The sequence below is a fragment of the Candoia aspera genome, chromosome 1 (assembly GCF_035149785.1).
Source record: "Candoia aspera isolate rCanAsp1 chromosome 1, rCanAsp1.hap2, whole genome shotgun sequence".
Classification (NCBI taxonomy): Eukaryota; Metazoa; Chordata; class Lepidosauria; order Squamata; family Boidae; genus Candoia; species Candoia aspera.
The window spans coordinates 5,571,153-5,594,386 of record NC_086153.1 but is presented as its reverse complement, the minus strand read 5'-3'; the positions used below and the strand labels follow the sequence as shown (position 1 = coordinate 5,594,386).

Sequence of the window (23,234 nt, the reverse complement as noted above, 5' to 3'; positions counted from 1 at the left end):
TTAACCTGAGTCAGAAGGAAGGACTTCTCAATCATTTCAATTCAGAGACAGTTCTGTTCATGAAGAGAAAGTCACATATCGTGCTTAGTAGCAATTGGTAGATTTTTCACCTTTGAAGAAAGAGTGTAATTCATTTTAAGCCTCTAAACCAATGTTTTTTTAATCTCAGTCACTTTAGGATGGGTGGACTTCAACTCCCAGAATTCCCCAGCCAGCGTGCTTTGAGAGACACTGCTTTAAATTAATGATCCCCACATCTTGTGACCACCAGTTCCATTAATTCATAGTGACCTGCCATGTAAAGAAGTCCTCTTTTTTCACCCATCATGATTGCCTCAGCAGTTTTGCTGGATGCCCCTAAATTCTAGGCCTTGCTTTATGAGCAGTTTCTAGGCTCTGTCTCCTTCTTGAGTCTCCCCAGAAAGAATTCTTGAGTCCTTCAAATCCATCTCAAAGAACGACTATTTGGTAAGGAAATGGGATAAGTGTAAAAGTGTTTGAGATGTCCCAGTGTTAGGCCCAGCTATGTGGACGTCAGTTCTTGCTGTCTACCTGTAATGTGTCTCATTGACCGTATTAACTGCTTTCTTTTAAAAAAATAAAAGCTGTGAGAAGGAACATCTAAGAACCTGGTGCCAAAGTGCTATTGCCTGCTTTTTTCATTCTCCCTCACAGCCTCCTGTATCATAATCCTGTAGCCAGCGACTGCTTGGAAGACCTTTTCAGTTGAAAGAAGGACTAAAATTGGTTTCATTCATAGTTAATAGTACTGTTGTGCAATTCAGAACATGTTTTCTAGAACACAGCCATTTGCCTCCTTTTCTTTTACTTCTCTATCATCTGCACTGCAAAATTATGACCGCAAAATGAAAACGTCAGGAGAGCCATGCTGGATCAAGGCAAAGGCCTATCCAGTTCCACTTTCTGTTTCCCATGGCAGCTGGCCACTACATGCCCCTGGGAAACTGACAAGCAAGACGGGAGTGCTATGCCACCCACCCACTCATGTTCCACAGCACCTGGTTCTGAGAGGTCTACTGCCTGTAGTATGGAGGTGATATATTGCCATTCTGATGAGCAGCCATTGGTTGGTAGCCTTTTCCTCCACGAATTCATTTAATCCCCATTTATAGCTGTCCAAATTGGTGGCGGTTCCCAGGCCTTCTGGTAGCAAATTCCACCAGTCAGCTGTTCACTGACTGAAGAAGTCAATCCAAGGTGTCTGATATAGCTGTAAGTAAGCCCACAGATTGCCACCTAGAGAAGAACAAAGGTGCAGATTAGAAGGTGCAATTGAACGTCATTTCTCTCAAGGAGTTTGGCTGCTCGTCCATTGTCTAGCTCTAGCATATTTTCCCCTAAAAGCTATGAAAAAAATTCCAGAGTCTGCATATTGAAAATGCATTTTTAAAATAATAATAATAATAATTATTATTATTATTACCTAGAGGGCTTATGACTGAGTAACACCATGTCAAGTTCCACATGTGTCTGTCCTTGTGGTAAACCTCACTTGATTTATTGGTGGCCTTTGATGAAACTCCACAAGGCGCTAGAGAAGCTGCAATTTGTTCATCATTTCAGTACTTCCAGAACGCCTACAGCCTCTAAGTGAGAAACACAGGCCTTGCCCTGAAACAGAGGGGAGGAGATGCTAGAGGACCCACCTGGAGATTCCCAGGATGAAGGGATGATTTTTAAAAATAAGTATTATGAACTCCAGGAGGTAAAGCAATGCATGGAGATCATGCAGTAGTGGAAAAAGGGCCTTGTGGAGAAGCTGAGGATTTAAGTCTGAGTTCATGATGAGGAAGGCTTCATGTGCCTCAGATCTAAATCAAAAAGGCATGGAGCATTTCAAGAGAAGAGCAGAAAGCTGGCTAAAATGGGTATCACTTTTGGCAACAGATAGGGATGTGCAGTAAATCACTCTGGATAAAGTACTGTAAGTTTGTTCGTGATAATTATAATTATCAGAGGATATGTCAGCTTCTGCATGTCATATCAGAACAAAATTGGATGGGGCATTTCCAGAGAGGAACCTGGGTTGAAAAGGAGTGAGGACCTGAACTTAAACTGACATTTGATCTGGTAAAATTCACTCAAGACTCCTCTTCTTGCTTGCCCCCTCCTCACAAGTCACTCTGAGATCTAGTCTTCTGTGAAATAATGGAATCAAGCCAGTGATGTCCAACCCACTGAAAATGGAGTCCATGTGAATTCGGGTACATGGTGGCTGTGTTCTGATTAACTCAAGAGTAATAAAATTATTTTAAATTTAATGACAAAGGGATGAGCCTGTCCTGTAACCCCACTCTTCTGCTGATTCCCACCAGCAGCCACTCATGGTGGAACACAACTGGGGTCCATGTCTCCCTCTCCTCCCAACAGGGCACCTGCTGTTTCCTTAACTCTGCTAGGCCACTGTTTAAAACCCAAAATGGATGTAGGGTGTGGGATTGAGTGCAAAGCAAACCTTGATATTAACTGAGTCATTTTAGGACCTTAAAAAGGTTTCACACTTTTGGAAAGTGTCCAGTAGGAAAGGGGAAATATTCATCTCAGGCCAATAAAATTAAAGGAAAAATTTGGGCAGATGAGAGACAAAGCCATAAAGATGTCTCCACTTCTTGATCCAGGTTTTATGACTCAAACTTTTCCACTGATTACATTTTCTTTTCCTTTCCCCTAATCGTGACATTCATCCGATGGGACAGTGGAAAGGCATGGTCCCTGTTTTCTGTGCTTTTTCCAGTTTTGATGTCCTTAGGCAGCTGAGAGAGCTACTGGTAAATTGAGAAGACCAGCTGCGGGCAGGGACCAATTCAAATATTTTGATCTGCAAAGGTAACTCAATGCCCATATTTCTTCATTTAGCATAATTAATACGGAATTTGGTTAACTGACACTGGGATTCTTTCTGGCGATTCTGGCATTCTGTAACTCTCAAATAATGAATCCTGGAGATGTACCATTTAAAAGTTATGCAGACTGCACAAGAATACCATGCTTTAATAAAATGAGATCAGAGGTTCCAATTAGACCTTAAAGACAAAAGCGTTGTCTTTAAGCAATGCAGAACAATTTGGGCCTCCTGCCAACTCTGCTCTCTCACTCTCCTCATGAATTTGTTATGTATGCAATCGATAGAGATGTGTTAAACATTATCCTGGTGGGTTTTCCTGGAGTACAGCTTTCACTGCATAAAAAGAAGTGCTGGGTTGGCAATGCCAGAATCTAAACTCAGAGCCTTGTGGTTGGAATCTGGCTCAGGGGCTTACCTGGGATTGTTGTGCTCAGACATAGAGCCATCCTTAGGTATCAGAGAAATGATGGGATCAAGTAGGATCAACCCTCATATTACAGTAAGAATGTCAAAACTCTTCAGAATTCTTTGATATTGTATTAAGCAACAAAGGAGGAGGAGGAGATAACCCCAAATTTATTTATTTATTTAATTTTTATCCCACCGTTATTATTGTTACAAATAACTCAAGGCGGCAAACATACCTAAATACTCCTTCCTCCTATTTTGCAAATGCAAATGCAAATGATACTTTCCGAGTGATTTTCAAGGGCAGTCCTGTGAATACGGCCTTGCAGTCATCAAATCGTTGTTAAGGCATGGGACCAACTTGTGGGAGTTTTCTTATGGCTCAAAAGATTTATCTCTCTCACACATCTAGAGAAGTCCTGATGAGGGAGTGAGGAGAAACTAAGGCTGATGATACCTTGATACATATTAATCTATCCATTATGTTCCCGGTTGTTCTCCGCGAGCCCCTGCATTCCACTGTCTCTTCATTCCATAATTTAATTAGGGTAGCAGCTTAGAGATCTTGCGGCCGATTAGAGGCCGTGACTTGCTTGAGAGATCAAGAAAGCAAATTGATAAACGCTGGAGCAAAGGTGGGCTGTGTGGGAAGAGAGAAGGGGAGGGTGCCCTACACATTGGGCTCTGAATGAGTGATCAAGGTCAGATCTGGTTCATTAAAATCTTCTGGGACCCTGGCTCATTATAAATAGCTCTCTGCCGACTTGGCCTGCCTCTTAAGATGTCTGTTGACATTTATCAGCAAACACTGTAGTCTTTTGCGGGCTAGAGGGGGGGGCAGGGGAGTGTTAATCATTTGGAGGTATGAGAGGTAAAGTATTCCGAAAAACAAAAATTAAACTTCTCTTCTGTGAGATAATTTGAAGAAGATGAAATGTTTTACCCGTTTTCAAATGTAATGCACATCTTGGCTGCTGGGCTATCAGGAACTGTTGCTGGGGAGCGTATCCGTTTCTCTTTTGTGGGCCCTGCAATCTGAGCTGGGCCTGAAGTGTGAACACCAAAGTGCTTCTCACACCACTGCACCCCCTCAACTAAAATGCAGTCTTGTGCACTTGTTCACCCCATTATTAGATTTTCTGTGATTCTATAAGATTTCCCAAGTAACTTCTTTTTTTGCACCTACAAGACCTGCATCTCCTTGCCTTCATCAAGATTCCTGCTTTTGACTGTCCTTTCACCAATGCTACTTCCACGCACCACAAGCATTTCTATCCTCCTCCCAGTTCATCACAGAACAGGCTGAAAGTGATCTGTCAGTGGCTTCACTTCTGCAAGCCATGGAACACAGGGAATACATAGCAAACGCCACAATCCAATCAGTGCTCACTCTGTTTCTCTCCAGCTCACCAACAGAGGAGGGCAAAGGATGTCATCCACTCAGTGTCCTGTCCCTTGAACTACTACCATCATGGAGTAGTAAATGCCCCCTCCCCAATCCTTGCTCAGGACAAAAATAAAATAAAACACATTGCTGACATCTTACTATCCATAGTTTTCAGAAGATGTATTTTATGTATTTATCTGGGGTTCACAAAACAAACAAAACAACTTCCTGAGATGCAATGTTGGGAAGCCATGTGAAATCTTTTAAAGAACTCCCAGCTGCCATGCTGCCATTCCTCCACTGCATTTAAAAGCTCCTATAAGTTGTGAAAGTGAAATAACAGCATGCCACAATTAACCAACTTGACAAGCTGTAGCCATTGTTTGCATGTTGTTGCAACTGCTGGATTGGGGGAAGTGGTAATATGATCTTAACAATGTATACAGGAAGAGCCAGGATTCAAGAAAAGGACCCTGAACCTCTGTGGGAAGTAAGAGCCAGGAAGGTAAGAGCCGAGAGCTAGGGTGGGGCATGAGTTCCTACCAGTGGGAAAATGGACCACCACAAGCTGTAAATCGAGGAAAAATATACACTTATAGCTTTGCTGCAGTTTCCAGTAAACTGGAGCAGAGTTAGAAAGAAGTTGATTCGATTCCCAAGGCCTAGATGACATCATGAAACCAACCTGGTCCAGATTCAAGCTTGGTATACAACAGTGATACAGAAGTGTCCTTATTTCATCATTGACTGTGCAAAATTGGTCAATATTATGGTCGTATTTCAAAGGGAAGGGTTGAGGAAGAATGCTTGTCTCAGGAGAGATTTGAACCCCAGCCTTCTTGATTTATAATCCAGTAGTCACCTGGAATAATCCCCATTATGCAGCCTGTGTTACCATCAACCTTCTCAGCTGTTTCAACCATCACCATCATTTCTACCTCCCCCTTTCTGCCATGGCATTATCTACTTGGTTACTATTTTTCTCCCTAATCAGAACATTCCATTCAACGTCCTGGCACTGGTTTCCTCATAGGTCCTAGTTTCTTAATACAAATATCAATCTTCTCTCAAGAAATAAACATCTTTTTAATGGGCTTTCCAAAGCCCTCTTCCTAGCCATAAATTGCTTTAAGGTGAGCTTTAACAAATTTTAAATCTAGAACAAAAGAGCTTTTCCTTCAACAGCTGTGCAGTTTTATTTTAAAAATTAGAGAAATCTTACATGACTAATCTTTGAGTAGATATATAATTACATGGTGAGGGTTCTCACACATAGATAACTTAGTTCTACTGTGAGACAAGTTTCCTATATTTAATTTAAAGAACTGGGGCTTCTGCTATACAGATTATACGGACAGACTCGACCATAGTTTCAACTGGGAAACTGGGAGCATCCTAAACCAAGCCAAATCCAAAAACACCAGGGAATTCCTGGAAGCCTGGCACTCAGAAAAAGCAGCCATCAACAGACACATAGAAGTAAACAACATTTATTTACCATTCAAAAGAGACAATAAAAGGCCAAAAGACCAGGACACTCCCTTGCCAGCAATCAACACCCAGATACGCAAAAATCAACACTAGGATTAACCCCAGATGAACCATCAAACAGCACAATACAACCTAATCAAGGAACTGTTAACTCAGGCAATCAACCAAGCAGCAAACAACAGCCCAGTCAAGGAACCCCCAAGGAGAGAACAACACCCCCAGCAACACAAGCAGGGCAAGCCATGGTGTATAAACTGAGAGCAAGGCCCTCTCCCTCTTTGCACTGAAGATGTTGCCTAGCCTGGCAATGAAACCTCGGCAAGAAAACAACAAGGCTCAGAGAGTACCAAGGACCCCACAGATTATAGCAGAGTTCCTCAACCAGGGCCTGTGGAGCCCTTGGGTTCCACGAGAGGTCCCTAGGGGTTCCCTGGGAGATCACGATTTATTTTTAAAAATATTTCAAATTTGGGCAACTTCACATTAAAGAGGTAAGCTTCGTTCTTTATTTTCAATTTCAATTCATGCTGGCTGGGGAATTCTGGGAGTTGAAGTCCACACATCTTCAAGTTGTCAAGGTTGAGAAACACTGGGCTAGACTGCGGTAGGATTTAAATTGGGGAAGGAGGAGAAGGAGGGGATGACAAGTTGGTGGGGCAAATGCAAGTTATTTATGAGACATATTGAAAGTACCTTATCGATTAACAGTTGTAATGTGTCAAAAACCCATTGGGCTTGTCTCAACAAGAGACCCACTAGCACCATTTTTCATTATTTGAAGAGAAGGAGGATATAATAAATCTTACCAGTAAAGAACAATATATAGAGGACATCAGTTGCCCAAGGAAAATAAAAAGGGAAGAGCAACCAGAAGATGAAAACAAAGAGCAAAAGGAAATGTCTCTTTGTAGGAATGCTGCAAAATCTTTAAACTGTTGTATGTGAAAACTGTTCTGTATTTGCACGGTTGCGTGGAACATTCTTAATAGCAATTATTTATCAATACAAAATATTTTCAGGGCAATCTTGTGAGATATGTTGTGCTGTGATAGTAAGTTGCTGGATAGACTGCACAGAAAATGCCCATGACGTTCTAAATTCCATAGTCAAACCCCTGGGTCCCCAACATGGTCAACATGGGCACCTCCTTTGGCACCTATTAGGTTCCATGATCCCTCAGTTTTTCCTTTATTTTACCTGGAGTCTCTTAAGTTTTTTAAAAGAAAAACCCTAAATAAAGGCTGGAATGTCAGTCTTTAGGCATGCCAGAAGCATAACTCTTTCTGCCCAAGTATATTTCTGTGTCCTACATCTATCCCACAAACATTCTTAATAAATAACAATCATCTGAGGATGAAGCTCTTTGTTCAGAGATATGCCCGTCTGTCATGAAATAAGAAAGAGATAAGAGCTTTGATGGTAGAGAGCATCTTGGGATCATCAAGGGACCTTATCATGTTTTGCAATTTGTCATACCTACTGCAGTGATCATTTTGTGAAAGGCCCGAAGTGCACACTTAAAATTTCCAAAGGAGGCCCTCAATCGCTGCTACTTTGAGACTGGCAAGCCCCTTGGATTTTAACAGCGAGCACCCAAACGTCCTCCTCTTACCATTGTATGTTTGGTGGCAGTAGCTGGCCCAGCATCAGTCACTCTATAATTATTACCACCTGCTATTCGCTGGGTAGTTCCATCGACCTAGCTCCATCCGCCTAGTCTCCTCCTCTTCCAGGGGCTATCTGTGCCTCCAAAGCTGTGCAGGTGTGCAGCAGCCTCCCACAGATGCGTATTGGTGATGATGCCCTATTGGTGACTTCTCCTTGGCTGATGCCATTAACATGGGGGTCATGGCGAACTGCGCCAACGAGAAGGCCAGGCTGAGCTGCAGGAGCTCAATGACCACTTTGCCAACTACATTGACAAGGTCCGCTTCCTCGAGCAGCAGAATGAGATCCAGCTGGCCGAGCTCAAGCAGCTCAAAGGCAAAGGTTCCTCCCACCTGGCTGATACTTATGAGGAGGAGATGTGTTAGCTGCACCTGTGGGTGGACCAGTTTACCATCAACAAAGTATGTATGGAATTAAAATGAGACAACCTGGCCAAGGACGTGCTGCACACTTCAGGATGAGATACTTCAGAGAGAAGAAGCTGAGAACACCCTACAGTCTTTCAGGCAGGATGTTGACGATGCCTCCTTGGCCCGTCTGGCTCTCCAAAATGTTCTCAGAATTTCAAAATAATCCCCCCAGCCTATAAAATCAAGGACCTCGGCTCTGGATAATCCTACCTGGGGAGGAGAAACGTAGTTCTGTTTTGCAGGCAGATCCTCCCCCTTTCAGTCCGTGGCATCTGCAATGAAGATGATTAGAAAGCAAGTGATGGGGAATAGCCCTCTCTGCCTGACAGCCTGGAGGGCTTTTGCAAGTGAGAGAAGACCTTCTTGGGCTCCATGTGTAGCCTGGGCAAGGCAGCTTCCTATTAATTTTGATCCAAAGCTTTCTAAAGTTTCCTAAGTTACTAAAAGAAGAACACAGGGTGCCCCTTCTTAGCAAATGAGATGTTGGTCCATCTAGCTCAGGAGCTCAACTTTCTGTGACATTGCTCCATTTTATTACATATTTCCTACAAAACTTGTCTTAATACATTTAGTTTTCTACGAAACATCTCGTAATATAGACTGCTTTTTCAGATACCTACCGCAATATACATTCTTCTTTGCGTACAGCATTCCATATTATATACTTTTTGAGCACATTTTTCTCCTATATAAACTGTTTGGTCTGAAATTTGTGAGCCAAGAATGATGGACACTAATGGATGCTGTGAATTTGCTGTCTGTGATATGACAAAGTCCGTATTTTCGAGAAAATGCATTTCACTTCAACAGAAGTCATGCCAGGTTTCTTCTATACTCTCTCATTCTTTTAGACTTTCTTCTCTTCAATGCAACTTACCTTCCTCACTGGCTGCCTGAAGGGGATAATTCACCCGTCCTAATAGCCAAATCAGGCCTGTCAGATCACAGCACGCAGGTTGCATTTCTGAATTGCCGCGGCTTTCGTCTCTTCGTTGCAACAGATCAGCATGACTTCACTTTCTCTATTGATTCTGGATGCATCAGTGTCGATCTAGTAGGATGGGCTGGGTGCAGGGATTATAGTTACTTGGAGAAGGCCAAGGTGTACTTTCATTTTGCAGAAATGCCACGTTTCCCAAATAATGTCAGGCTGGCAACTTTTGATGCAGGTCTGTCATTGAAGCCTTCATTGTCTGGAAAGGGCATGTTAATGAAAAATTCAATCAAAACCCATTTAAGCAAGATTGGAGAAGTACAGAGCAGGACATACTGGACAAAATCGGCAAAGACTGTTGATTCGGCAGCTTTCTTTCATGCAGTCAGCTTTCACATATTGCCTTCATCCAGGTTCTTTTGAGGTCCAGTTGAATGCACCCCTTGTTAAGACTGCTACCTAAGATCATCAGCCATCTAATGCATGATGTCTCCAGAAATCACAGGTAGGCAAATGCTCAGGTCAGTTAGGCTGGGTCTGCCTGGCTGACTTCTCTTTGGGGCATTTCATTCACTTAGATAAAAGACATGGGTGTAACTGTCCCCGCAAAGAGAATGGTCTGATAATGCCTTCAAGCCAGGATAATTTACCTGGCATAAACTAAGCTTACTAGGCATTGAGGGTGAACCCATCAGACATCTCTTGCAGAAACTGAAGAAAAAAGTGAAGATAATTGAATCACTCTGTCCAAAGTGGCTGGCTCTTATTGCAGTCTGTTTTGGCAAAAGCAGGAGATGCCATTCCATCTATTTCATGCTGAGGTGCCCTCATAAAACCAGACATGCTGCTCCTTGAAACCCATTGCAAGTTTTACTGGAAAGGTATCACTCTGATGGTGATAGAAATATACAGCTGTAGGGTTTTAGGAGGTTGCCCATCCCTCTCCTCAACACAGGAATATTGTAGCCCCAGCCTCTTAGGTAGATCATTATCAAGCTCAACTTTAATACTTCCACAAAGGAAAGCCCGCTACCTTCTTCTGCAGTCCACTTCAGTCAAACATCTCTTACCATTAGGAAATTCCTTCTAAAATCACGAGATCCTACAACAAATGAATGTATGAATGAATTAATGAGATTTCACTGGGTTTTGGATTTTCTTAGCTCGGCTTCTCACTGTCTTTGGTAGCGACCTCATGGTCTATAGTGCTCCATTAATGATGGAAGGCCAGGAATGTATCTGATGCTGCCTGTCAGTTACAGAGGTGGACATTAAACAATCTTAAACTCATCTAGTCCTGAGTCTTGACAATCTCAGACTATTTATGAACCCAGGATCAAGCCTTGAATCCCAAAGTTAGACCTTGATGTTCAACTCAAGCCCCACAAGGTAGACCAGGCTAAGGAACCAATGCCATATAGGTCAGGACTACTTTATATAATAGCTATAATAGCAGAATCTTGTGAATCTGAATGTGCTTCCCCCTCCTTCCCTTTATCTTTGTGTGAATGGAGGAGGGGCTTGTCTGAGACGTTTTCTCACATTACCTTCTTGGCCTGGGCTCAGGCCCCTCTTATCTGACCATTGCCTTGTAGCGGTTCTTCCTCCCGTCCTTCAAAGCCATTCCCTCTATACCACTAAGAAGGTGGCAAGTTGCACAAAGTGGCTGAATAGGTTGCTTCCAGCCATCAGGCCCAGGCAGTCATCGCAATTCATTTTCCATGACAAACATAGCAACAGCGCTTCAGAACAATAATCCACTGGTTCTGCATGCCAAGGATCTGCATTAGGGTTGGGGCTCAGTAAATCAAATAAGTGGAGGGCAAGAAAGCACATTCTAAAGCGGGAGGGGGGAGGAATAAGGCAAAAATTAAGATAACTGTAGCTAGACAGATGTGTTGAGCAGCTTAGCTTCCCAGGTCCAGTGCCTGGAAATGAAAATGCCTCATTGTTGAAATTAAAGACATAGATTATGTGTGTATTAGTCAGGCGTTTAAGCCACATCATTAATGTTTTGTGGGAATAATAATAATAATAATAATAGCAAGCACCACCTTCACAGATTCTTTCCCTGTGAGCAGACTGCTTTCTTTAATTTGAATGTATGTCATATTATGCAAGTGGGCATGAAGAACTAGGAAATGGGCTTGTCCTCTGACAAATAAATTTATGTCTAAAATGAGCACTCATTTTTTTTAAATTCATTTTTTTATTTTTTAAAGATGCTGTAATGAATTAGAGGAAATGTGCTGCCATAAACAGCTGTTAGGTGTTTGTCAAGCACAGGCTGAGTTGCCTTTCATTTCTCTTACTCCTCCCTCCTTTTAAAAATGTTCCTCCTTGAATTGTTAAATAAATTTATCCAGATAGATGCTCTATTTTCTCTAGGGACTTAATTGATATTGAGCTGAATGCTGAATTTAGAGAATACTGGTAATGCACTTGCCATGCGAAACCTTGTGGTTGAAGTTGTAGGAGCATCTTCCCCAACTTCGTGTCCCCAGATTGTTGAACTACAATTTGTATCAATCTCAGCACACGTACATGAATGCACACAGAGACATGCATAATAGGAGACAAAGAAACCTGGCCAAGAGAGACTGGAATATGAATCCAGGTTTAGCTGTAGGGATTCAAGTTTGTTCTGGGAAGAAAATGCAACAGCCTCCCATTATGTTTTATGGGAAAAGGCACAGGCCAGTGAAGAACATTCAACTGCTTCATATGCCAAAGGGTAAGAATTAGGTTCCCAGCGTCTGCAAGTAGGTTAGACATCAAACTGAAACTATGGAGAGCCACTCCAAGATAGCTTGTGGATTAAGGTATGATCATGTTGATTTAAAGGACTGCTTGAAGAGATGTTTCTTAACTGATCTTCTAAATTTGAGAAGTGTGGGGTCCAAACTCCGCTCCCAAGAAGCAGCTCCTATCCTGTAGCTAGGAGTGCCCAGGAGAAGGTCCTTCAAAAGCAGCCACATCTTCAGAAGGGTCTCTCTTGCAATCACAGACTCACGAAGCCGTAGATTTAGGAAGAGTAATTTAGACTCAGTGCAGAAATCCAGATTAAAGAATCCTCAACAAATGGCTGTATCTTACCAACTGGGAAGACACCGGATGAAGAAAGATTGTGGTTGAGGACAAAGCGCTTTGCTCCAGATTCCAGGATGGCCCAATGTTGTTCATTTCATTAAGTAGCATTATTTATTTTGTCATCTCCTCTTATCTTTGAATCTTCAGATTAATGCATCTCACCCTAGACAAGTCCTTCAAGCCATTTGTTGGCAAGGCCTTAGGTTGCAGACCTGATAGATGCCATATATGTGGTCTCTGTGTGTGGTTGGTGTTTTCCCTTGAACTATGACTGTATGGTAAACACTGTCCTTTCAAGAGTTAATAAACACCCCCAACCTGTGCTGATCTTGTAGCTTCAGCAAGCCTTAATCTGTAAGCTTGATTACCTCCTAACCTTCCATCGCCTGATGCAGCAGGAGGTGGGGGAGGACTGTACAGTCGCTTTTGTGGCACTGTGCCCAGTGTGGCCTTAAGAAGGAGAAAGCATTTGGAGAGAGGAAAAGGGGGAACCACAGGGCCTGACACTCATAAAACAGCCACAGAGGGTAGAGTGGCCTTGGGGAGCAAGGGTGGACAAGGAAGGGCATGCCCTGGTTGTTAGATGACAGGTGGAATTCTTTGGCACTTCTAGGTCATCCATGTGACATTCTCCCTCCCCAATTATTGCAGGCATGTCGACTTGCACTTCACTTTTGAAGTCTGTTAAACCTACTTCACTTCCACTTGACTGTTTCTAAGGCTGCTATTTTCCCCCTGGACATCCCCAAAGATCTGGCTTAACCAGGCGTTATCCTCTATATTGAAAAATAGACTTGTGGTCCAAGGGGTTGCCATTTATGATGCTTCCTTCTTTGGTGGGAGCAGTCCAAGGAGCGCTCACTGCCTTGAATTTCACCAGGTCCAGCAAGCAACAAAAGAATGCAACATTAAAATGGAGATAATGCATGCCGCAGACAGCAGTGAAGTTTTCAGCTTTTCTTTGAAGGGAGAAAAAACATAGCGTTGTTTTGCTACTGCCAAAAGAAACTGCCATTTCCACAGACACGCACATGCATGTACACAGAGAGAGAGAGAGACAAAACAGTTTCATAATGATAGAGCATCATTTTGGAGGACCTTCAATGTGGGAGGAATGAATTGCTCATCAGCGAGGTTTGCTAAAAGGAGAGTCCTGTCACTAACACAGCAGCAAAATGTAATTTCCAGGGGAAGTAATTCACACCCTTGGAATTGGCAAATGATATCACCCTCTCCTAAAATCACAGGAATTTCATCCTTTGCCAATTTGGAGTCATTTTGAGCTGGATGAAGGCTTTCAGTTGAAAACATTCAACTCTATGCTATAATTTGAACTGTATTTCCAGATTTAAATGTTCTCCTAGATTTGTTTTGTTTTAAAAGAAGTGCCTTCCTAGACCAGACTCAGCTGTGATTGTTGGAAAAGAAAATCTTAGCCCCCCCTTCCCAGTAATCTCCACACAAACCCACCCAGTGGCAAAGGAGGAGGAGAAAATGCAGTTGCTCCAGGCTGAGGTGAAGCTGAGTCTTCTTTCTTCAGGGCAAGGAGGGCCTGACCATGTTCATGAGGTCCTCAGCCCACCCAGGTTCTTGACCCTTTCTTATGCTTCTCCTAAGCTCATTTCAACACTTTTTAGGGTTTGTTGAGCAGTTCAGGGCTTGGGTTCAGGAAAGCTGGTATAAACACATGACTTTACATAGGTTTTGCCAATATTTAACCTGCGGAGGTCCAGGCTTGGAAGGGTTGGGACATTGGTGACCCTTTGTTGACCTTTCAGAATGAAAGTTGCAGATCGGAAGTTACTAGCAGAGAATAACAGTGGTTGACATATTCTGATTTAAATAGAAATGCCCTCCATTTAAAATATGGTTCATTCACCGGTCAAACTGTCCTTACTCTCTTTAATTGAATTAAGATGGGCAAATGAGGGATGCGTGCAGGCCGGAGAGGGAGAAAACTGTTCCACAAATCTCTGTTATCCTTTCCCGGATGGTGTAAAACGAATCAATTAGAGACATGTCAGGGCACCTTTTACACACACACACACACACACACACACAAAACTTTCTGGCTGAGAACATTTCATAAAAGTGGAAATTTAAACTAAAGGAGAATAAATCAAATTTTACCATTGAAGTTTTATTCCACTTCCCCTCCTTCCCTTTTTGCATTTGAGGAAGGAGAGTGGCTGTTGCATCAGGAGTGATATTTTATTTCCTTTTTCTGTTGTTTTTAAGAACTTGTCCATTTCTCACTGAGCCCAAGCAGCAGCTGCACAAAATGAAAAGAAGGCAGCAGAGAAGGTGTGGGTCCATCAGCCTTACAGTGGAAGATAGTGTACTTCAGTTTGGAAAAAGTACCCCAATGGAGAAATTAGGACAGAGAAGTCCATTTTTGTTTGTATCCTGGCTTATTCCTTTTGACCAGGATCAAGATCAGAGAATAGGTAACAAGGCACAAACCTGAACTTCCTTCTGTCAGGATCCCTGCAGTCAATTGATCTGGTTTGTATTTTAAAACTGAACATTGCTGTCCCTTTTCAGTAACAACCCACTGTAATAATTTTACCTTTATTCTTGACCACAAAAAGCATTTTACATTTTATTTAAATTTAATGCAGTCTCCCCAGAAATGGGGATTCAGGAAGCTTACCATCCTTAAGGGAAAAAAGATGCTGTATGATTGGTCCAGGATGATCAGCCTTCCCCAGCCATTTCTCTAGGAATGTTAGATTGCAATACCCATAAATCCCAAGCAGCAGGGCACACCTTGAGTTAATGTCACAAGTGTTGCTTGAACATGGATTTGGCTATTTACCTCTTTAAAGGAATGTTTACCAGTTCAATTTGTTTTGGATTCTATATCCTAGCACAATTGCATCCCCCCAAATGGGAAAAAAAACAATTATATTGAAATAATGTGGCACACAACCAGCAGGGTTTTAAAAAAATGTTGGTGGGAGAGGTCAGCTCTCTTGTCTACTATTTAACACTTTTGGGAGGACCCATCATAGCCAATGCAAAGGCAGAAGGTTTATAAGTGCAAATGCTGTTCATAGTTCCAAAGGTCATCTTTGGAGATGGGAGAGGGGCCATTCTTCAATTAGTCACCAATCACACCAATCCCATTGAGAAAGGGAGTGCCTTCAAGCCCATAGGGAGCCAAGGGAAATTGGGCACGGTGTGACTGAATCCTGACATCTTGGAATGGATGGAGCGGCTGTGCAGAAGATGTTAAGATTAGATTAGAATCATTGACAGCACTTGACTGGAGGTCTAAGTTCAACCACCCTCTTCAAAAAGTTAAGCCATCCTTTTTCAAGAATATCTTTGATTGAAACATGGAAATTCTCTTTGGTTCAAATGGAAATGCTCCAAGCAGCTTACATCTAGAATTTTAAAACTGAATTTAACATAAAGTCACAAACAAGAGGAGCAGATACAAAGTTCACCACAAACAAGGAAAAGCTGGGCATTACAACCTTGGTTAGGATAAGAGGCCACAGAACGCAACCTCACATGGGAAGAGGCTAGACGATTCTCACAGAACAGGCAAGTTCTATAGTCTACATGCCTCAAGAAAGTAGACTCTTTCATGCACACCTTCCACCTGACTTCAGATGGTTGGACATTCAAAAGGGCCTTCCGATTAGAATTTGGAAAATCAGCAGTCTTGCATAGATTTATGCATCATTTGTTCTCTTCAGAAATGATTTGCACAGGGAGATCTTTTACTAGCATCACTTCAACAACAGTGCTTTTGTATGTGGAAAAAGACTGTAGCCCTGTGTTGGGACATCTGCTTTGCACTAAGAAGGTCTCTGCTCAGTTCAATTCAGTTGAAAGCAAGAACCAGCTTTCGGGTGAAGCCAAAGACTGCTGCTTCTTGGAGAGACCCTGCCAGTTGGACACACTAACAGTTTGATCCACTATTAGGTACCTTCAGGAGTCTGGTAGCATCTTTCCTAGCTAACCAACTTTCCTGACTATATTAACAGTCATACGCTTTGGTGAGCTGCAGGTCACTTCATCAGATGCTTCTGATTTTTTGCCATCAGAGGCTAACACAGCTCTCCTCCTATAATGTCTTTTACACATCTGGTAATTTGTCTTAGTTTAGGGAGAAGGATATATCTCAGTGATACAACACATGTCTGTATCCACTACAAAACAGACCTGGCTAGAACTTGAAGAGCTAACACATTTTTTTTTTAGATTTTTGAGGGGTATATACACAACTGTGTGGTTTTAGTTAGATTAAGTTGGGTGGAAGTGTAACCCGCTCCAGTGGAGCATGTACCCCAAGGATGAAGTGTGGTGGCTTGGGCACCCATTGATTCCCACAAGGGATCTCCAAAACCACCTCTCCCAACAGTGCTGCACCCTCCCTGTAATTCCTGGGGAGAGCTGAGTAGATGTGCTGCCATCGACCGCTTGACTCCATAGAGTCGTTGCCACTTGTTTCCAGGGATGAGAAGGATCTGTCAGGGAGATGTGTGCTAAAGGCCAGATCCCTTTCCCAGAATGAGGACTGCTGGTTCATTAAGAATTCTATATGGTTACTATACATAGCAAACTCCAAAACTAGAAGAAAATTGAAAAGAGAAGAGAAGAGCAGTTGGAATGAACAACACACTCCTCAAGAAAACTAGTTTGCACAGCCCAGATGCCAGTCCATAAAGTAAAGCAGAATCTATACCAGCGTTTCTCAACCTTGGCCACTTGAAGATGTGTAGACTTCAACTCCCAGAATACCCCAGCCAGCCATGGGAGTTGAAGTCCAGACATCTTCAAGTGGCCAAGGTTGAGAAACACTGATCTATACTGTAGCTACATTGATTCTACTCGCTGACTAAATTCACTAGATTCCAACCTGGCTGCTGTTGGCTAGAGCTCTATCTTTACCTGGTCTGGAACACTCTAGGAGAAAAAATGGGTATCAGAAGACAAAGGCAAAAGGGAGACTGTCCCCACTTCTTATAAAGCCCTTCTGATTCATTTTCCCAGGGTTCGATTTTCTCCATCATTACCTGGATGGACAGGTCAGCTGGTTTTCCTTTAACCCTTGCAGTGTCTGGATCCTTTGAAGTGCCATTTGCCCACATTTGCTCCACATACCTATTTTAAGGCTTAAGGAAAAATGGGTGTAATTTTAGAAGGCTCTGGGAAGCAAGGATTGGATTGGGTCCGCATGCAACTCCTTTATATAACCCCCAGGAGGATCTGTGAAGTCTGGCTTGATATAGGCAGCTTTCAATGTTTCTGATGATATCTGAATTATTGAGTAATTAGAAAAGCAATCACTATAATGTGCATTTTGCCAAGGTTGAGTTGAATCTCAAGCGTGTGTAAATATATAGCCTGTATGTCTGTAAATAGTTTAGGTGACAAATTTCTCACATTTGCCCTGCACTTCGAGTGATTGGAGAGGGGAGGGTGCAGAATAGCAACTTTCAAATCCTCTCCCATAATTGTGTGACAAATCCGATTCCTGGATTGTAACGAAAGCCCTACACAAATGGTGTGGGCCATTAATTTCACCACTCAGGGTCTTGTGGGCAGGCCAGATGGCTTGGCAACACTGCCTCATTCTTATTGCCACAAACACATCTAGTCTGAAAAAAGAAGATTGGATAGCAATTTCACAGGTTTTTTTTTCATTAGTTAATCTGTACTAGAGAAGCTTCAAAGATTCTATCGTTTAAGTCACTCAGTATTTGTGAAATTCCTGGCACATTGTGCTAAAAGCTGATTTCCAATCCAAGCTGCCAAGCTGGACCTTAACATGGCCAGTGGCTAAAGTGGGGGAGTGAGAAATGTCACTTCATTTTATATCATTTTTAGTTAGTGCTTACACTGTTAAGGAGAATTAGGAAACAGATAAGTCTATATCTAGTGATTATCTGTGTTTTAATTTTATATTGATAATTGTAAGCTACTCGGAATCTTTGGAAATGGAGGAGTGTATAAGCTGAAATAATAAATGAATAAACTGGAGGAGTTAAATTGTGTCTAGATGTCTACATTTGAATGTGGGGGTCAGGTAGGTTAATCATATAGTGGCCTGGTTGGGCCTGTAAGGTGAGAGGTTAGACCCTCAAACCTCTTCTCCGAGAAACTTTCTGGATCTACATACCCAGTCCCAAGCTTCCTATCTTGGTGTAGAGCCTTGGTATTTACTACTGCCACTACTGGGAAGGTGCCTCACCTGGTATCCTCCCCCTAACTCTGCAACCTGTGTTGCTTTTCTGGCAAAAGGATATCTTCCTTCCTTCCTTCCTTCCTTCCTTCCTTCCTTCCTCCCTCCCTCCCTCCCTCCCTCCCTCCCTCTCCGGGCCCTGTAATGCTAAGATGTGTGGCTAGGGGAATCAGCCCTTTGTTACTTATCCTTTACTTATCCCCTTGTGAGATAGACCAATCCCACAAGAGATAAAGAAAAACAAACTTTAGAAGGAAAAGGTAAGATATAAATCTACCTAACAAGCAAAGAAGTAAATAAATAGAATTATGAAAATTCTTCCCTTATAAAGAGGGTTTCTTCTGATATTTTTCTGCCCAGAGCCTTCAATCTTCCTTTGATGTCCAGTAAGATAAAACAGATGAACAGAAGAGTAAGTGCGTCTTCAGTAGTGGTGTTCTCTTTCTGGAGGGTCCCTGGTGTCTGTATTGTAATCTTCCTAGCAACAGGTCAAGCTCTTTGTGTTTTCCTGGGCAGTTTTTTAAAAGTTCGTGGCTTTTTAAAACTTCTCTGTTCTAAAGCGTCCTGTTTATTTTTGTCACAAGTGCTTTTTATCTTACCCTGCCATTGTTTTCTATGCTAGTTTCATTTGTGTATGGGGGGGTTAATGGATGGATGGATGGATGGATTTAATGGCTACCAACTGTGCCTAGACAACTGGGCAGTTTAGACATACAATAAATACACAACTAAATTTTAACAGATATTTTTGGCAATGGTACATTCAGTGCTGCTTTTAACACTTTTCCATAATATACCTTCAAATACTTTTATGATATACACACCTTTTCTTCTTTTCTTTTCTTTTCTTTTCTTTTCTTTTCGTCTTCATCATTTACAGACCAGGGGTTGGCAGGGTGTGAGCTCTCCAGCCTTTACTGTCTCTCCCAGCTACAATTTTCATCATTCCGTGGACATAGGTGATGGGAGTTGTGGCTCCACAATACCCACAAGACCATGATTTACCAGTCCCTCCTCTAAGTTCAAAGATGGTAGAGAACACACTGTCTTCCTCCTTGCTCTGTCGCATTTTGGTGTTCCCTGGTGAAGGGAAGGAAATAAAGTACAGGCGAAATCCAGTCCCTGCTAATCTCACCCATCTCCTGAAAAGTGTCAGTCATCTTCTCACAAGTCTTTTGGCATCGCTTGACTTGGGCTTAGCTGGTTTACCAAATCCTTCGACTTCGCATACAGTTTTATTGTTGGCGAGCTTTAAACGGCACTGCCAGACTCCACTTTGCTCAACCAGGAGGTTTCTCTTCTCCTTTGCTGTCTTGCAGTGACACTTACCTCTTTCTCTAGCTGTTTATTCATTCATTTATTTTATTGCTCAAGTCAACATGTTGTCAATTATCAGAAGAAGGTTAACAAAAGGGTGGTTGGTTGTCCCATTAGTGGGTCCTGCTGTTACTTTACAGATTCAGTCCTAGTCTTGTATAATCTGTGTATTTCCTTTGAGGGTTCAGTCATTAAAGCCTCTTGTTTGGCTCATCCCAGCACCCCTTTAAGCATTAACCATATATTGATTTTTAATTAAATCTGGGCACTGGGAATAGAAGTGCATGCAGCATACAGCAGAATGCAAGTGCCATTGCAGGTTAAAATCAAGCCGCCCCATCATGTTGCTGAAAGCTGTTAAGCACTCAAGTTCATTGTGTCTGAACCTCACCCTTAAGTGCCATTTGTCCTTTAGGCAGTTGGATGAAAGGGTCGTCTCAGTGACAATAATTCACCCAACCACGTGTATTTGTAGACTGAGATATGGGAGAAAGCCCGTATTGTTGTCCATACATTAGGGAAAGCCCAATGCGTGATAACACAGCTCAGGACTTGCTCTCTGGTGGTGTCACAAGTTTCCAATGGCCTTCCCGATTAAATGCATCTGATGCCCACTTTATTGGCACGGCCCAAACTTCCTTATGCATCGGGCAGTTGTGAGCAGTTCGTGGTCCTTGGCTTTAATACATCTGATCGGTGGCTGGTGCTCTCCTTTCTGCTTTTTTTGTTTGTTTGTTTTACTGACATGTATCATATTTTATTTCCGGTGGTTTTTCATTTGCTGTTCCTTGTTCTAGCAATTCTGTGGTATTAAAGAGCCGAATTTAAATATAATTAAACCACAACCACTGCCTCCATTACTGACACACCCTTATATTTGCAGTACAGCTGTCACAAGATCAACATTGCATTAAGAATTGCTATTGGGGTGTTCTGTTCCTTTTCCCTCCCCATTATTTTTTCCTTTTGTATTATGAGTTTTTAGACTCTAAGGCTGAGATTCAAGATTCTTTTTCTTTATTGAACTGGAAGTTGTTCTGAGAAGAGCAGGGAAGAAATGCATGCAGCTGAACAATTAAAAAATACGTACCCGTCGACGGATGAAAAATCTCGATTTTAGAATTGTTCCATTGTTTCATTTTTTAAAAATGCCCTAAAGTCAAACCAGTGTACAGTAAAAAAACCCAACATATATAACACTGCTGATCAGTACACAAACACCAGAATTTAAATCCTTCTTCAAGGAAGGAATTATCACCTCTTTAAAAATGTTGGTCTTTTCAAAGATTGGGGAGGGGGACTGCATATGGGAGGGGCCACCCCAGTTAAAATTTGCCTTTATCCATTATGCTCCCAGCAATTAATCTGATAAACCTGATTGATATTCCGATTAAATGTATTAATGATGCAAATCTAGGCATGCTTCCTTGGGAGTACAAATCATTGCACTCAGTCAAGACTCACTTCCAGGCAAACATGGAGTTGGCTAACCAGCCTTGGCAATGATAATGCAGTTAAGTGATGTTTAATATCCAGCACAGCAGACCAGCTTACAGTGTGCTCTTTCTGACTCTCTTTCTGCATTAAAATAAACTGTGGGACTGATTTGCCTCGACTCTTCTGGTAACACAAGTTGCATTTTGAAAGGGCCCAGAACTGAGGAAAGGCTAACCAGGGGGACCACAAAGTCTCTTTATTTGTCTTTTAAATCGATACCTCCAGCTCAGGATTTTGTGACATTAGCCCAGAGGGAAACACCGGTCCCTTCGATCACACTGTGCGTCCATTGTCTCAACCGTGAGGGTCGTAACACGTAAGACTGTTTGCATAGTGTGCTAACTTTGTCCAGGTCAGTTCCAGTCTGTGGCTGCTAAAAATTAAAAACATGCCCCAGTTGGGATAAGAGCCGGGTCAACAGCTGGCAAAGGATATGGCAATCATTTATATAAATATGCTTTCTCGAGCCTGCACAAAAACATTTTTTTTCAAAAAAAACAACAACCTCAACCCAACAGCTGGGAAGGGTTGAAGGTAGCCTGAAGGCTGGTTAGTTCTCTTCCAGATGGGAAGGTTAGACTGAGGCTAGCCAGACTGCTCCATGTCGACTTCCGCTTTGCATTAGAAATGAAAAGCAAGCTAGAGAGGCAAGAGGAAGCAAAGCTGCAAGGGTGTTTGCGCTGTTTTTCACCTAACTTAATCAAATAAGCAAAGCGTTTCCGCGGGGGAAGCCTTGTCTTTATTGGGTATTCGTGCTTGGCGTTCTTTGTGTGTGCTTATCGCCAGCTCTGTGGCATTTCCCTGTTCACACAAAGGGTAATGCCATGTGCTTAGGCATCCTTGGCACCCGCAGGAGGATGTGTCTGCAGAAGGATCTATAAGAGATGGCGACGATTCAGGTTGCCTTTGAATTCAAAGCCAGAGGACAGGGCTTAATCACAGTCTTTGCTCAGCCCCTCTAAGTTGTGTTCGAGGATCACTTCTAATGGAAACCCCATGAAATATAACCATTCTCCCCCAGCTTACTTTGGGAACACGCAATGTGAGAAGTAATGAAAGACATGTGAGAAAAGCCTATGATTTTGAGACCATGGCAATCTCATTTATTATTATTTTTAAGATGGGCTTAGGGAGCCTTTGCATATGAATTTAAGGAAAGTCCTCCTGCATCAGAACTTAAACCTAAATAGTCCAACGTGCTAGTTCCAGAATGGCACCTAGATCCTAGGAGAAAGTCCCCATAACAAGATATAGATGCAGGGTCAATTCCATTCAGGTTCACCAGCTGATGCTGAGATGCATACCATTCCATTCCCCCAACTAAGAATAACTATGCTAATGAGCACCATAAAGGCTTTGTCATGCAAGAATGTACTAATCTCCTTCTGAAGGCAACCAAGCTAGTGATCATCATAGTAAATAGTAAATGCCAGAGGCTAACAATGTGATGCAGCTGATAAATAGGCAGATACTATTTTGGGATGGATTTACAGAAGCATAGAGTCTAGATCCCAGGAAGTAAATGTCGGACTCCCATTTACCCTCTGCCCATTTGGAGTCTTGTGTCCAGTTCTGGGTACCACATTCTAAAATGACATTGACAACCTGGAGCAAGTTCAGAGGAGGACCAGCAAGGTGGTGAAGGGTGTGGAATCCAAACCCTATGAGGAATGGCTAAAAGATCTGGGTATGTTTAGCCTGCAGAAGAGAGAATTATGGGGAGATGTGGTAACAGTCTTCAGATATCAGAAGGGTTCTCTAATAGGGGAGGAGGTAGACGTGTTCTCTGCTGCCCTGGAGGGCAGGACTAAAACCAATAGGTCGAAACAGCAGGGAAGAAGATTCAAGTTAGATATTAGGAGGAATTTCCTGATGGGAAGAGCTATTAACCAGTAGAATAGGTCACCTCATGAATATTCCCCTTTGCTGGAGGTCTTCAAACAGTGGGTGGAGAGTCATCTGTCTGA

The 23,234-nt window shown here is 42.4% G+C and overlaps 1 protein-coding gene and 1 pseudogene across 3 annotated transcripts in view; both read left to right on the top strand.

Annotated features, from left to right (window-relative positions):
* Positions 1 to 23,234, top strand: part of BCAS3 (BCAS3 microtubule associated cell migration factor) — a 530,779-nt gene that overhangs the window by 337,865 nt on the left and 169,680 nt on the right. The gene's annotated exons all lie outside the window — the stretch shown is intronic.
* LOC134488557 (vimentin-like) lies at positions 7,959 to 8,393 on the top strand (annotated as a pseudogene).